General features: G+C 44.5%; 1 long non-coding RNA gene across 2 annotated transcripts in view; it reads left to right on the top strand.

Moving 5' to 3' along the window:
- The first annotated feature begins 337 nt into the window (after positions 1 to 337).
- Positions 338 to 11,358, top strand: part of LOC307180459 — a 229,368-nt gene continuing 218,347 nt past the window's right edge. For both annotated transcript variants that reach the window (XR_013825739.1, XR_013825740.1), the window contains exon 1: positions 338 to 1,420. This is a non-coding gene — a long non-coding RNA (uncharacterized lncRNA). The remainder of the gene's footprint in view (positions 1,421 to 11,358) is intronic.

The following is an 11,358-nucleotide window of genomic DNA, read 5'->3' as shown; positions in this document are numbered from 1 at the left end:
GACCAGGAAATGGACCGGGGCCCCCTGCAGTGAAAGCACCAAGTCCTAACCACTGGACCGCCTGGAAATTTTACGTCTGTCTATCTGCGTGGTCAGACCATTCCAGATGGCGGTTCTCATGCTTTCTGTCCATCCCCCACTTGACCAGTCAGTGCTTCACTCGCAGGACTCTCCAATCCTCTTAATTATAGGGCTTAATTAGTAACTGCCTACAGGCTTGCCCCCAGCCCCAGCCGCTGGTTTCCCTGGTAACTGATGAGACAAGCTGACGTATATCTCCCCCTATAAATGGTAGCTTTCTCCGCCCCCTGGGTAGTGAAGATGGCGTTGTGGCTCGTCTGTTGACTGCTGCGCATGGCCGGGTGTTGCTCTAGGACCCTGCTTCAGACGTGTAAGGTCCCCCATCTCTTAAACCATCGAGTCTCTGTTGCTGACTCCCAGCTCTTTCTTTGGTCTTCAGGCTGGGCAACTACAAGCTTTGCAAACCTGCTGGCTGCAGCCCCCGAGTTCACGAGCCAGCCAGGAGGCGGAGGAAAACCCGGTAGGTGCTGAGACATCGGGAAATAAGGACGGAGAATGGAAAATTACGGGGGTGATCCCAACGAGGCCGCCTGCTAGCTTGTGTAGCCCTGTGGCAGCTGACCCCCATGAGAAGAACCTTTCCCACTATATTGAGGACGCCGTCTTAACCTCAGAGTCTCTCTGGAGTTTGAAGGTAGCAGCCCTGTGCTCCTGGCTCACGATATCCCACACAAGCTTTAGGGGTATCCCCGCAGGGACAGGCTTGTGATTTGGATGTGGCTGGTTACCCAGAAAGTTGGCGCTTGTGGCAATGGCCAAGTAACCAGAGTACTGTTGGGCTGCTGGTCCCAGCCGTGGAAGCCGGCAGAGCAAGGTGATGGCGGGATGTGAGCCCAGCTGTATGCTGTCTACAGTGCATTGCATCAGGTGGGAGACATTAAAAAAAGGCCGGCGCACTTCATTTAGCAATGCAAAACCCCACTCTTTGGGTTCTACAACAGTTGTGCGCGACCTATGGGACCCCCACGGACACGGGTGGGGATACAGCAACCCACTTTCGTAGCCATAAAGGTCAAGAATGGGCCGGTACAAAGGACAAACCCCTGCCTTTCTATCCTCCTTAAAATCCCGCGGCTGCCCGGCTACGGAGGGATGACTTCAATGAGATGGGAAACTTTGCTCTCAAACATATGCATACATCCCAGGGACCATTGACCCAGTGCTTACGCCATGTTAACCCAGAGACAACTAACTAGTCAACACCATCCGAGTTCAACTGTTGACCACCAAAGGACTGAAACGCTGCTGCAACTATCGGTGAGCACAGCAACTCGCATTCGCCCTTGCCGGTGGACCTACCCTGGGGGAGCATATTGCAAAATGGCCCTGGACGTGGCAGGTAAGTCCCCGGTGGTTTGGGGTGGCCGCCCCCCGTGGGAAACAGGATAGAACGTGACTTAGAGATTTCACCTGTCTTTACCCAGCCCCATGGAGGACTCCTAATGCCATTAATCCAGGTTCCCTAGTGGAGAAAGGCAACCTTCTGTTAACCCTGTGGTGTCTTAGACCATCTCTCTAGTATTCGGCACCAGCTATGTGGATGGAGGGTGGACGGGTACTGCGGGACAGGACAAAAAACACAGGCGGAGTTGGCGTTATCTCAGAAGGCTGTCCTTGCTTGTATCTGCTTAATGGTCGTGATTCTCCCTGTGTTGTGCCTGTTAAATGTCTTATATTTTGTCCTTTGCCTGAGCAGAGGAAATCTGTTGGCGGACTGGGGGGCAGTGATGGCCCCACTGGGAAATGAGTCTGGACCCTGGGTTTACAGGGAGATGCCCTGGTTGTCCTGCTGTGCACTTTCCTGAAAAATTGGACCCATGAGAAGTTGGCTTAATCTTGATACTCTCTAGCTGCCGGCATCTGCGTTGCAATTGCAGTATTTGGTTGCAGTGCCCCCCTGCACCCCTGACCCCAGGGATACCTCGGAAGAGAGGCGGACCGAGATTGCAAGGGTTGTGCAGGGTATGTGGCGGGAGCGGTTATGGTCAGGCCGCTCAAGGCGGCTGCTCTCTTGCTCTCTGGACCAGTCACTGCTTTGTTCACAGGACTAACCAGTCCTCTAAATTATAGGACTTAATTGCTAACTGCCTACGTGATTGCCCCCTCATCCAGGTGCTGGTTTCCCTGGTAACAGAGGAGCCAACCTGATGTCAGTTCCCCTATAAATGGTAGCCTCCTTCTCCCCCGAGTAGCAAAGGTTATTGCCGTGTCCTCTTTGTCGTCTGCTGGACATGGTGGAGGTGTTGCCCCAAGACCTTTTGCTTAAGATCCCCTGCCTCTGTCCCCATCTCTGGGCTCTTTCCTCGGTCCCCATGCTGGGCAATTACAAGGCTCGCAGGTCTGCGGAGTTCAACCCAACACAGTTATCTATAAGTCACCTTCCTCTCATCTATTTATCTGTCGATATCTGTAGATATATGTATACATATCCATGTATGACATATATGGTGTGTATATGTGGATATATGTGTGAACACACACAGGAAATTACTAAATATAAGGTAAGGGCAGTCTCTTACAACACACCCTATCAGGTGGGAAAAAACTCCTGTCCCCAGAAAATGGAAGGATGTAAAAACCAAGCCTAGAGGAACAGAAACAGGCAGCTGCAGAGCCAGTCCACCTTTCTGATCCATGTGTGAAATTATGGGCACAAAAACACAGGTGTTTGGTTTTTTTTGCAGGAGGGTTACATTAGAAATTAGAAATAAGAATTTCTTTAGATGTTTTTTATCCAGTTTAAACTAACAAATGCCATTAAAAAAGAAAAGATGATGCATCTTTTTTAAAGGAGGATGTTTTCCAAAGAGCAAATGCCATTAAACTAACAAATGCCATTAAAAAAGAAAAGATGATGCATCTTTTTTAAAGGAGGATGTTTTCCAAAGCGCAGTGAGAATAGAGGGAATACCTGAGGTTCTTGCAGCTCTATTGCGTGACTAGCGAACCAGACTAGACCCAGCCGGCGTCTCCTGTCCCCTCTGCATTTAGCGTGTCGTGAGGTGTAAATCTGTGTAGCGTGTGGTAAACACCACTGTATGTACACTCTCAGAAAGAGAGCTGCCAGCAGTAAATCAGCTCGTAGTATTAAGACTCGTGACCTTGCGGACCCCCAGATGTCCCCGGTCCACACTTGGACACTTTGAGAACCACTGTCCCGAGTTCCCTCTGTTTGTCTATCTTGCACTGCATCGAGTATCACTTCGAATGCCGGGTGACCCTCAGCGGTCCTCTCACAGGTACAAGGGAGGCACTAAAACAAAGATGGAAGCTCTGTGTCTGGACAGGTTTTGCCGACACGTGGGGCTCACCCTTAAATGGGGGACAACAGGGACATGTAAATGCCGGTATCGTTTCTGTTTTCTCCTCTCTGTTTTCCTGGAGAGAAATGTTGTAACCCGTGCTGTTAGCAGTTTTTAGAATCCACTGGAGAGTGGGATGAGCATCTCAACATTTGATGTATAGACTTTACCTTAATTCCCTTGTTTTCTGTATAAACTCACCCGCTGCCCACTAGCCATGGTTGGTGGTTGGAAGGATGGAGCCCCATGGAGAGAAATGATCTCCAGTGGGTCAACTGCCAGGTCCAGTAGGAGGTGATTTTTCTAGCTCTGTGGGATGGAATATGGGGATTGGGAGACTGAGTTTTTCAAGCAAGTCCTGCTTTATCCCCACCTGGCATTCCACCTTCAGAGGCCTCTTACACCACCAATTACTAGCATTCCTGGCGTTTGGGGCCAAGACTTGTCCTATTTCCTGGTTTTACTCCCTTTCTCTTAATCTGGACACATTGCATGTACCCATCTGACTTCCAGTTTGCATTATTTTGCTGAAATCTTGAATATGCTGTCATTTGCTCTTCTCCTTGTGAATTTTTGCTTCTTATGCATACTTTCCTTTAATCCGCCTGGTGAGTTTATGGGGACAAAAAGAGTTCAGTTTGCTGTGTTGAACGAGGCATCTGCAAATTCCCTCACATTTAGTCTCTTTGTTATGCCTTGAAGTAGCCCCTGCTTGAGCAACAATGGAACATTTACCATCAACCACTTGCATCATTGGTTAATTAACATAGTCTTACACTCCATGAATCGGCACTAACCACCCGTTCAGTGACACCCCATATCTGTCCTTCTTTGTATCCTTTCATTCTCTTCCCTTTCCTGGGGACGCCCATTCCTTACCCTTCATGAACAAGAGAACAAAACACAAAGGGAGAAATAAGCACAATTGAGGTCGTGTCAGTAAGGACTTGAATCAGAGTAGGTCGTAGCCAGCACTTGCAAGAGAGAGAGTTGGCTGGAGAAGTTCAATGCTGGGCAGCTGTGGACTCACGCTTCCAGACCTGCTTATGTGTCATCTTCTCTCTGAAGCCACACAGATGACATTCCTTTGCTACTGCATTCTTACCACTAGCTGTAAACGTTTGTAAAGTTGGGTATCATTTATGTGCCCACCTACTGGCCTCTGATAAAGGGCTGTACGCATCTCAAGCTTCCTGGAATCTGTTGAAGTACCTCAAGTATATGTCACTATCTTAAGCTGCTATTTAAATCCAGGTCATCTATATTGATAAATTGTTAAACCCAACAGGCAAAAAGCAACATTTTTGAATGTGTAAGAAAGCGTAATATATACTAGATTAGCACTGCATCAATAACACATTTTTATTAAGAAAATCTCTTTGTGCATACCTCACTGTACACTGGCATGAAATCCCAAAACATTTACCTACCTGTCATAGACAAATAGTTGCAGAGTTGACGTAGCCAATATCAATTACAGAAGCAAGAAGTTAAAGTGTACATACAATTGAAATTTTGTGTCTGAAAATAAAACGTGTCTCCTCTGCATTCGTTTCTCAGAATAACACTTCCCATAATGAAATGTTCAGATTCCAAAAAATTTTAAAGATGGTCTTTACATAAATAGGCCTTATGTTTATTATATCATGCAATGTGGACATCCCATGTTGAAGACTAAGCTTCTTATTATCAAACCAGTTTTATTCAAGTATAACCAGAGGAACATAGGCTGGAATCAATTTATTTGTAAGAGAGATACATGGGAGGATTCATTTCCCCACTGTAAGATAGAAACTGTATTTAAAAGTAGATTCGGATTGCTTATGATGCCGAATCCAGCCTCTGTATCCCGACATTGAATTAAATCTCAGAGGAGTTTTGGGTAAAGTAGAAGAGAATAGCTTTCTTGATTTGCCAGGCAAAGGGGGCCACAGTGGGCTAATGCCCTCAAAAACTTTGTGTCCTGACGCGGAGGGCGTTAGGGAGGAGTTTTATAGTCATGGTTCAAAGGGCGGCCGATCAGCTCGTGGACACTCTTCTGATTGGTTGGTGGTGAGGTCGTCGGGAGTCAGCATCATCAACCTTCTGGTTCCAACCGGTCTGAGGTCTGCGTGCTGGTGGGCAGCATGCAGTGACCTTCTCCTGCCTGGTGGAGGTTTCAGTATCTGCAAAACGGCTCAAAGATATTGTTACATGTATCCTTTGAGAGGAAACCAGGACCTGCCCCCAGGCTGTACTGTTGTTTCTGTTGACTGTTCCTCCCTCGTCTCTGCATCCCCTCCCTTCCCTGATTAGCAACTGTTTGAATCTGCCCGTTGGAATTCAGGGAAGGTCATGGAGGCTGAATGAAGCGTATTTCCTGTAATGAAGAAACGGGGGACACTGGAAGGCTTTTGTCCCCAGGAGCTCCACAGGGCCCTGCTCAGTTTCAGGTAGGTTTTGGACTGGTAGTGTAAAACAAAACAAAATCCCATGCATTTAGTGGCTTGAACATCCAAGAACAGTGACTGTCAGTCTTTAAGTAGCTTGAAGATAATTGCTCTGGGACTCGCATGGTGATTAATGGTATTAGAAATCAGGGGGTTTTCTGCCTTGTTGCTGGTCCAGAGTCTTTTCATGATTTAATGTAAATTCTTAACCTCCCGTTAGGAAAGGAATGGCTAGTGTAAAGAGCTCACCTCTCTGCCTTAAAGTTTCCTGGAGGTTATTCAGACAACGCATCTTTACATCCAGCTGTGCACAGTGTGGTCTCATGGACACACCCAATCCCAAGAGGGGCTGAAAAATACAGTCTGTGCCCTACTGACCAGGGCTGAACAAAGACCACAGTTCATTAACTGAAGAGGAAAAGTGAAATGGATATCAGGGAAAATCTAGCCGTCTCTGCTGTAGGATTGAAGGCATTTTTTTGTTTGGTTTTCTACATGGAAAACCACAAGCTTCTCATGAATCCATACAGATAATAAACGTCAACATATGACTCATCTTCCTAATGCAAGGTTTGAAAAGTACTTGTGTATCCTTTTAGAAGTTTTATCCCAACATGTTGATTTTTTTTCCCACATCCGTTGTAAGAACTGAGATCAGAAAAGGTAAGAATGAATATGATTTTGGGAGACATGACAGTGCTCCTTATAATTCGCATCTGTTCACACCATGAGCATCTTAACCTACACATCTTAAAGTGGCAAACAAAACATTTTCTAGAGAGGAAAGTGATCAGTTATCCACGCATGTAAGGAGTCTGGACAGTATTATTCCTGTTACCAGATATCTGCCTTCCTTGGTAGAGGTCTCTGTGACTATTACCTTTTGAATGTTATGCAGAGGACCATGGGACCCCTGGAAATCCTTGTGAAGAAAATTGCTCCTAAGGAGAAGGCAGGCTTTGAGAAGTTTTGAAAGCAGAACCACACAGGTTTGATTGAGGTGTGGAGGTCAAACTAAAAGTAGTAGACAATCAAAGAACATAGACAATTGACAAACATGGTGGGTAGAGGAGAGGCAGATAAAATAGACAAAGTACATAAGAGTGTACCCAGCCATGCACGAGACATGCATGAGGATGCACAGGTCTTACGCTCCAAATTCAAGGGGAAAAAAAATAAGACTTATTCCCCCTCCATAGCCACATAAAACACCAGAACTGGTTTCCGAGTGACCCAATCCATCAGTGTCACCTATGCATCAGGAATGATGCGTCTGAAACCTGCCAAACCACAGAGCCTTGTACTTTGGAAAGCAAGCCCATCAGCCACCAGCCTCCCACCAGAAACCATGTTTCCATCAATCATCCCATGAAAATGCCGTGTTGAAAGTTTGCCAGAACTTTCCAAATATAGGATAAGAGCAGCTGATCGTTAGCTTCAATCACACTTGACTCTATAGACCCGGCTACGTTTTTTTTTTTTTTTTGCGGCACGCGGGCCTCTCACTGCTGCGCCCCCCGCCCTCCCCGCCGCGGAGCACAAGCTCCGGACGCGCAGGCCCAGCGGCCATGGCCCACGGGCCCAGCCGCTCCGCGGCACGCGGGATCCTTCCGGACCGGGGCACGAACCCGCGCCCCCTGCATCGGTAGGCGGACTCTCAACCACTGCGCCACCAGCGAAGCCCCGACCCAGCTACGTTTTTGCTCTGCAAGCAATACATTAAACCTTTGGGTTTTGTTTTCAGACACTCCTTTCTTCAAACAACTTTCGATTTGTGGTAACTTCTAGAAAATATACTCTTGCTACATAATTTAGAGTTTGAAGTTAGCATTTTGGCTTCTCAGTCTGCCTGCCTTATTGCATGGGTGTGACTCGGCTAAACCCACATTTTTTTAAAATTAAAGGATAGTTATATATACCTGAAACCTACATAATGTTGCAAAACATAGTGATTCAAAATTTTTGTAGATTGTACTCCATTTAAATTTACTGTAAAGTATCATCTGTATTCCCTGTGTTGTACGCTACATCCTTGTAGCCTGTTTATTTTAAACGTGGTAGTTTGTATCTCTTAATCCCCTCCCCCTATCCCGCCCCTCCCATTTTCCCTCTCCCGACTGGTCACCGCTAATTTGTTCTCTATACCTGTGAGTCTGCTTCTGTCTTCTTATAGTCACCGTTTTATTTTTAGATTCCACATTTAAGTAGTAACATAGAGTATTTAACAAGCATACATTTTTAAAGCCATCACTAACCATTGGGATCTGCAGCCCATTGTGATGACAGGTCAATGCCTTGTGAAGCAAGACAGCAGTACCAACACGTCTAAAATTCTTCAGATCGTGGACAGTCCGTGGGAAAAGTTTAAGTATTTGTTTCTGTTCGCACAGATAACTTTAAATGTACTCGGGTCCTTTCCCTCCGTAGCTTCACTGCCGTTTTTCCTGGTGCAGGAAAAACGTGTTTCCTCCTGAAGTGAAGTCGGAAAGTGTTAGAGGTGCTTGAGCAAGGTAGATGAGAAGGCTGGATAAACAGGGCGGCATGGATTACTGCTTTTCATTGTGTAATCCAGGAGACTTCCCATGTTAGTGTGTAGTGTATTGATGGCCTCAGGATTTACCCTGACTCTGTCTAGGAAGATGCCGTAACTCAGCCTTGAGGGCCAGTTGCCATTTGTGACATCCTTGAAGGGTATGCTGTTTTTCACAAGGGAATTTCCTATGTAGAATTTTAAAACTAAAAGTGCTTGAAATATATATGGGGTTTCGGGGGTGGGGGCATTAAGGGCTCTTTGGCACAGATCCTGGGTTTTGGGGTCCAGAAACAAGTGTTTGCTATATTCTTGTCGGTTCTTGTAACAACTTGTCGCACGTTTAAAAAGCTACATTTCCAATCCCTCCTCTAAAAATGGAGAAAACCACGTCTTCCAGTTCTGCTCTGATACACTGCGTTATGTATTCTAATGCGTGTCTGTATCTGCGTCCTTACTTCTGTTCTACACTTTTATTACAAATATATACATGGGTGTTACAGACACACATATATACACATGTGTCATGTGTGTGTATTGTTATTATAGTAAGAACGGTACAACGTGGCTTTTATCTTCAGTAAGGGTGATGTTTGGCCCCCATCCTTAATGTATATACATTCTTCCTTCCCTTTATCTGTCTGTCCTGGAAGCAACAAATTCTTTTGGGTTACACTGGGAACCCTAATATTGCCATATGAGTCATATATAATATAGGTGTCTTACCTATCTGCTGTTTTATGTATGCATATGTGCATGCATGTTTATACTCGTATGTATAATCATATATATATATACTCATGTATATATGTTTGTGCAGTTTAGAAATTCTTTTCTCCCACTATTTTTCTCCCTCTCTCTCAAGTATATTTCTATATATTACTAAATCTCTATGTAGAGAGAGATTTAGTAATATATTACTAATTTAGTAATATTATTAATATATTTTAATAATACATTAAATATATTAAATGTAACAATATGTTAAATCTATTAAATTTAATAACATGGTAAATATATTCTAATTAATAGTAATATTTATTAATATATTACTAATTTACTACATCAGTAATATATACTACTATTACTGTATTAGTAATATATAGAGATATATTTATATAGCACTAATATATAGAGAGATAACATGGAGAGATTTAGTAATACATAATATCTATTAAAAAATAGAGATTTAGTATATATTACTAAACTGCTTGGATATTTATATAATTTTTAGGTTTTTATTTCAGATCTATCCCAAGAACATTAATAGCCAATGCTGGTAGTCCGTAAAGAGATGTATGTTTGTTTGTTTGTTTTTTCCCCAAACAGGCTTAGAAAACACTGTCTTTCAAGTTTTGACTGGATTTGATTCGTTTTGGCAGGTCGTTACCTTGTCACATTGCATTACCTGCAAAATCAAGTCCGAATTATTGGAGGAGACATACAAGCTCCCTGGGGACTAATTTTTAATGCAAACATTTGTCTTGGAGGCTGCAAGGCTGTTGAGTGGCTTTTGCATCACAAACATGAGGATACAAAGGCAGCCCCATCATGCTGTTGGGACTGGCCTAACCTTTCTCAATTGTTAGACCCACCAGTTTTTATTCCAGAGAAAACTCTTGCTGCTGGTGACCTGGAATAGGTTTCCTAGTTGTAACCACAAAACATTGCCGTGATTCCCCTGAGGGTGAGTGAGAATTCCTCTTGAGCCGTCATTCTGGCTGAGCCTGTTTTTGACTTGGGTGCCAGGGAAAGGTTGCACCAACTGTCTCTTCCTTAGTGTAATTAATGACTTGGTTTTTCCAACATTTCCCAAAGTAACGATCAACTACCAAAGCACACGATTTGCCCATAGTTACATTAGTCCAGTATTTTCCAATTCACCTGTAATGTACTTTTTTCATGCATCCTTCTTAACTGGTCCCTTGTTAGGAAGTCACACTCTAAAGCACCTGTTTTTGCATTTGTCACCTAAAATTTAACGCATGACACTTGTGATGCAAGGATGGAGAAAATTTCCATCTAAATGAATTGTTTGCTGTCAGACCGTGGGTGCACCCGTGTTGAAAACCTTTGGCAAAAAGCCAGAATCTCACTGAGTCAAGTTCTAGCCTCTGCAGAAGAAGGATCACCAGGAAACACTGACAGTTGCAGTGCAAAGAAAAAAAAAACAACATGATGACATATACATATGCATATATATTTAACGGCAAAAATCCTATACGTAAAATGTGTCAATGGTGATTAAAAAAATCACTCGTACTCCAGAGTAGAAGTAGTTGAAGAGCTTAGGGAGTTTTCACTCCTGAAAAGGATCTCTGAGCACACTTAATGTTTATCTAAAGTAACTTATTTATTTATTTTTGGCTGCATTGGGTCTTCATTGCTGCACGCGGGCTTTCTCTAGTTTCAGCGAGCGGGGGCTACTCTTTGTTGGGGTGCACGGTCTTCTCATTGCGGTGGCTTCTCTTGTTGTGGAGCACAGGCTCTAGGCATGCAGGCTTCAGTAGTTGTGGCACGCGGGCCCAGTAGTTGTGGCTCGCGGGCTCTAGAGCACAGGCTCAGTAGTTGTGGCACATGGGCTCAGTAGTTGTGGCTCGTGGGCTCAGTAGTTGCGGCGCATGGGTTTGGTTGCTCCGCGGCATGTGGGATCTTCCTGGACCAGGGCTCGAACCCGTGTCCCCTGCATTGGCATGTGGGTTCTTAACCACTGCACCACCAGGGAAGTCCCCTAAAGTAACTTAAAAATTGTATATCTTAAAGTATGAGCCTTGAATTCCATTCCTGAATCAAAATATCATTTTCTGTTTCGCACCTTTTCCTCAGAGCGTCACATCTTTTTATGTACACATCAGCTGACAGTCCGTGAACTCGCTCGCCTTCATTTAACACAGCTTTAGAGGTATTTGGGCTCATGCTCTTTTGTCAGTTTTTATTATTTATGGTCAGTGGTTTGGAAGTTTCTCCACTTCCAGCGGTTGGATTTAGGCAGAACATGAAAAAGGGGAGAGGAGAT

Source organism: Stenella coeruleoalba (assembly GCF_951394435.1).
Source record: "Stenella coeruleoalba genome assembly, chromosome: X".
Lineage (NCBI taxonomy): Eukaryota > Metazoa > Chordata > Mammalia > Artiodactyla > Delphinidae > Stenella > Stenella coeruleoalba.
This window is presented reverse-complemented; position numbering and strand designations above follow the sequence as displayed.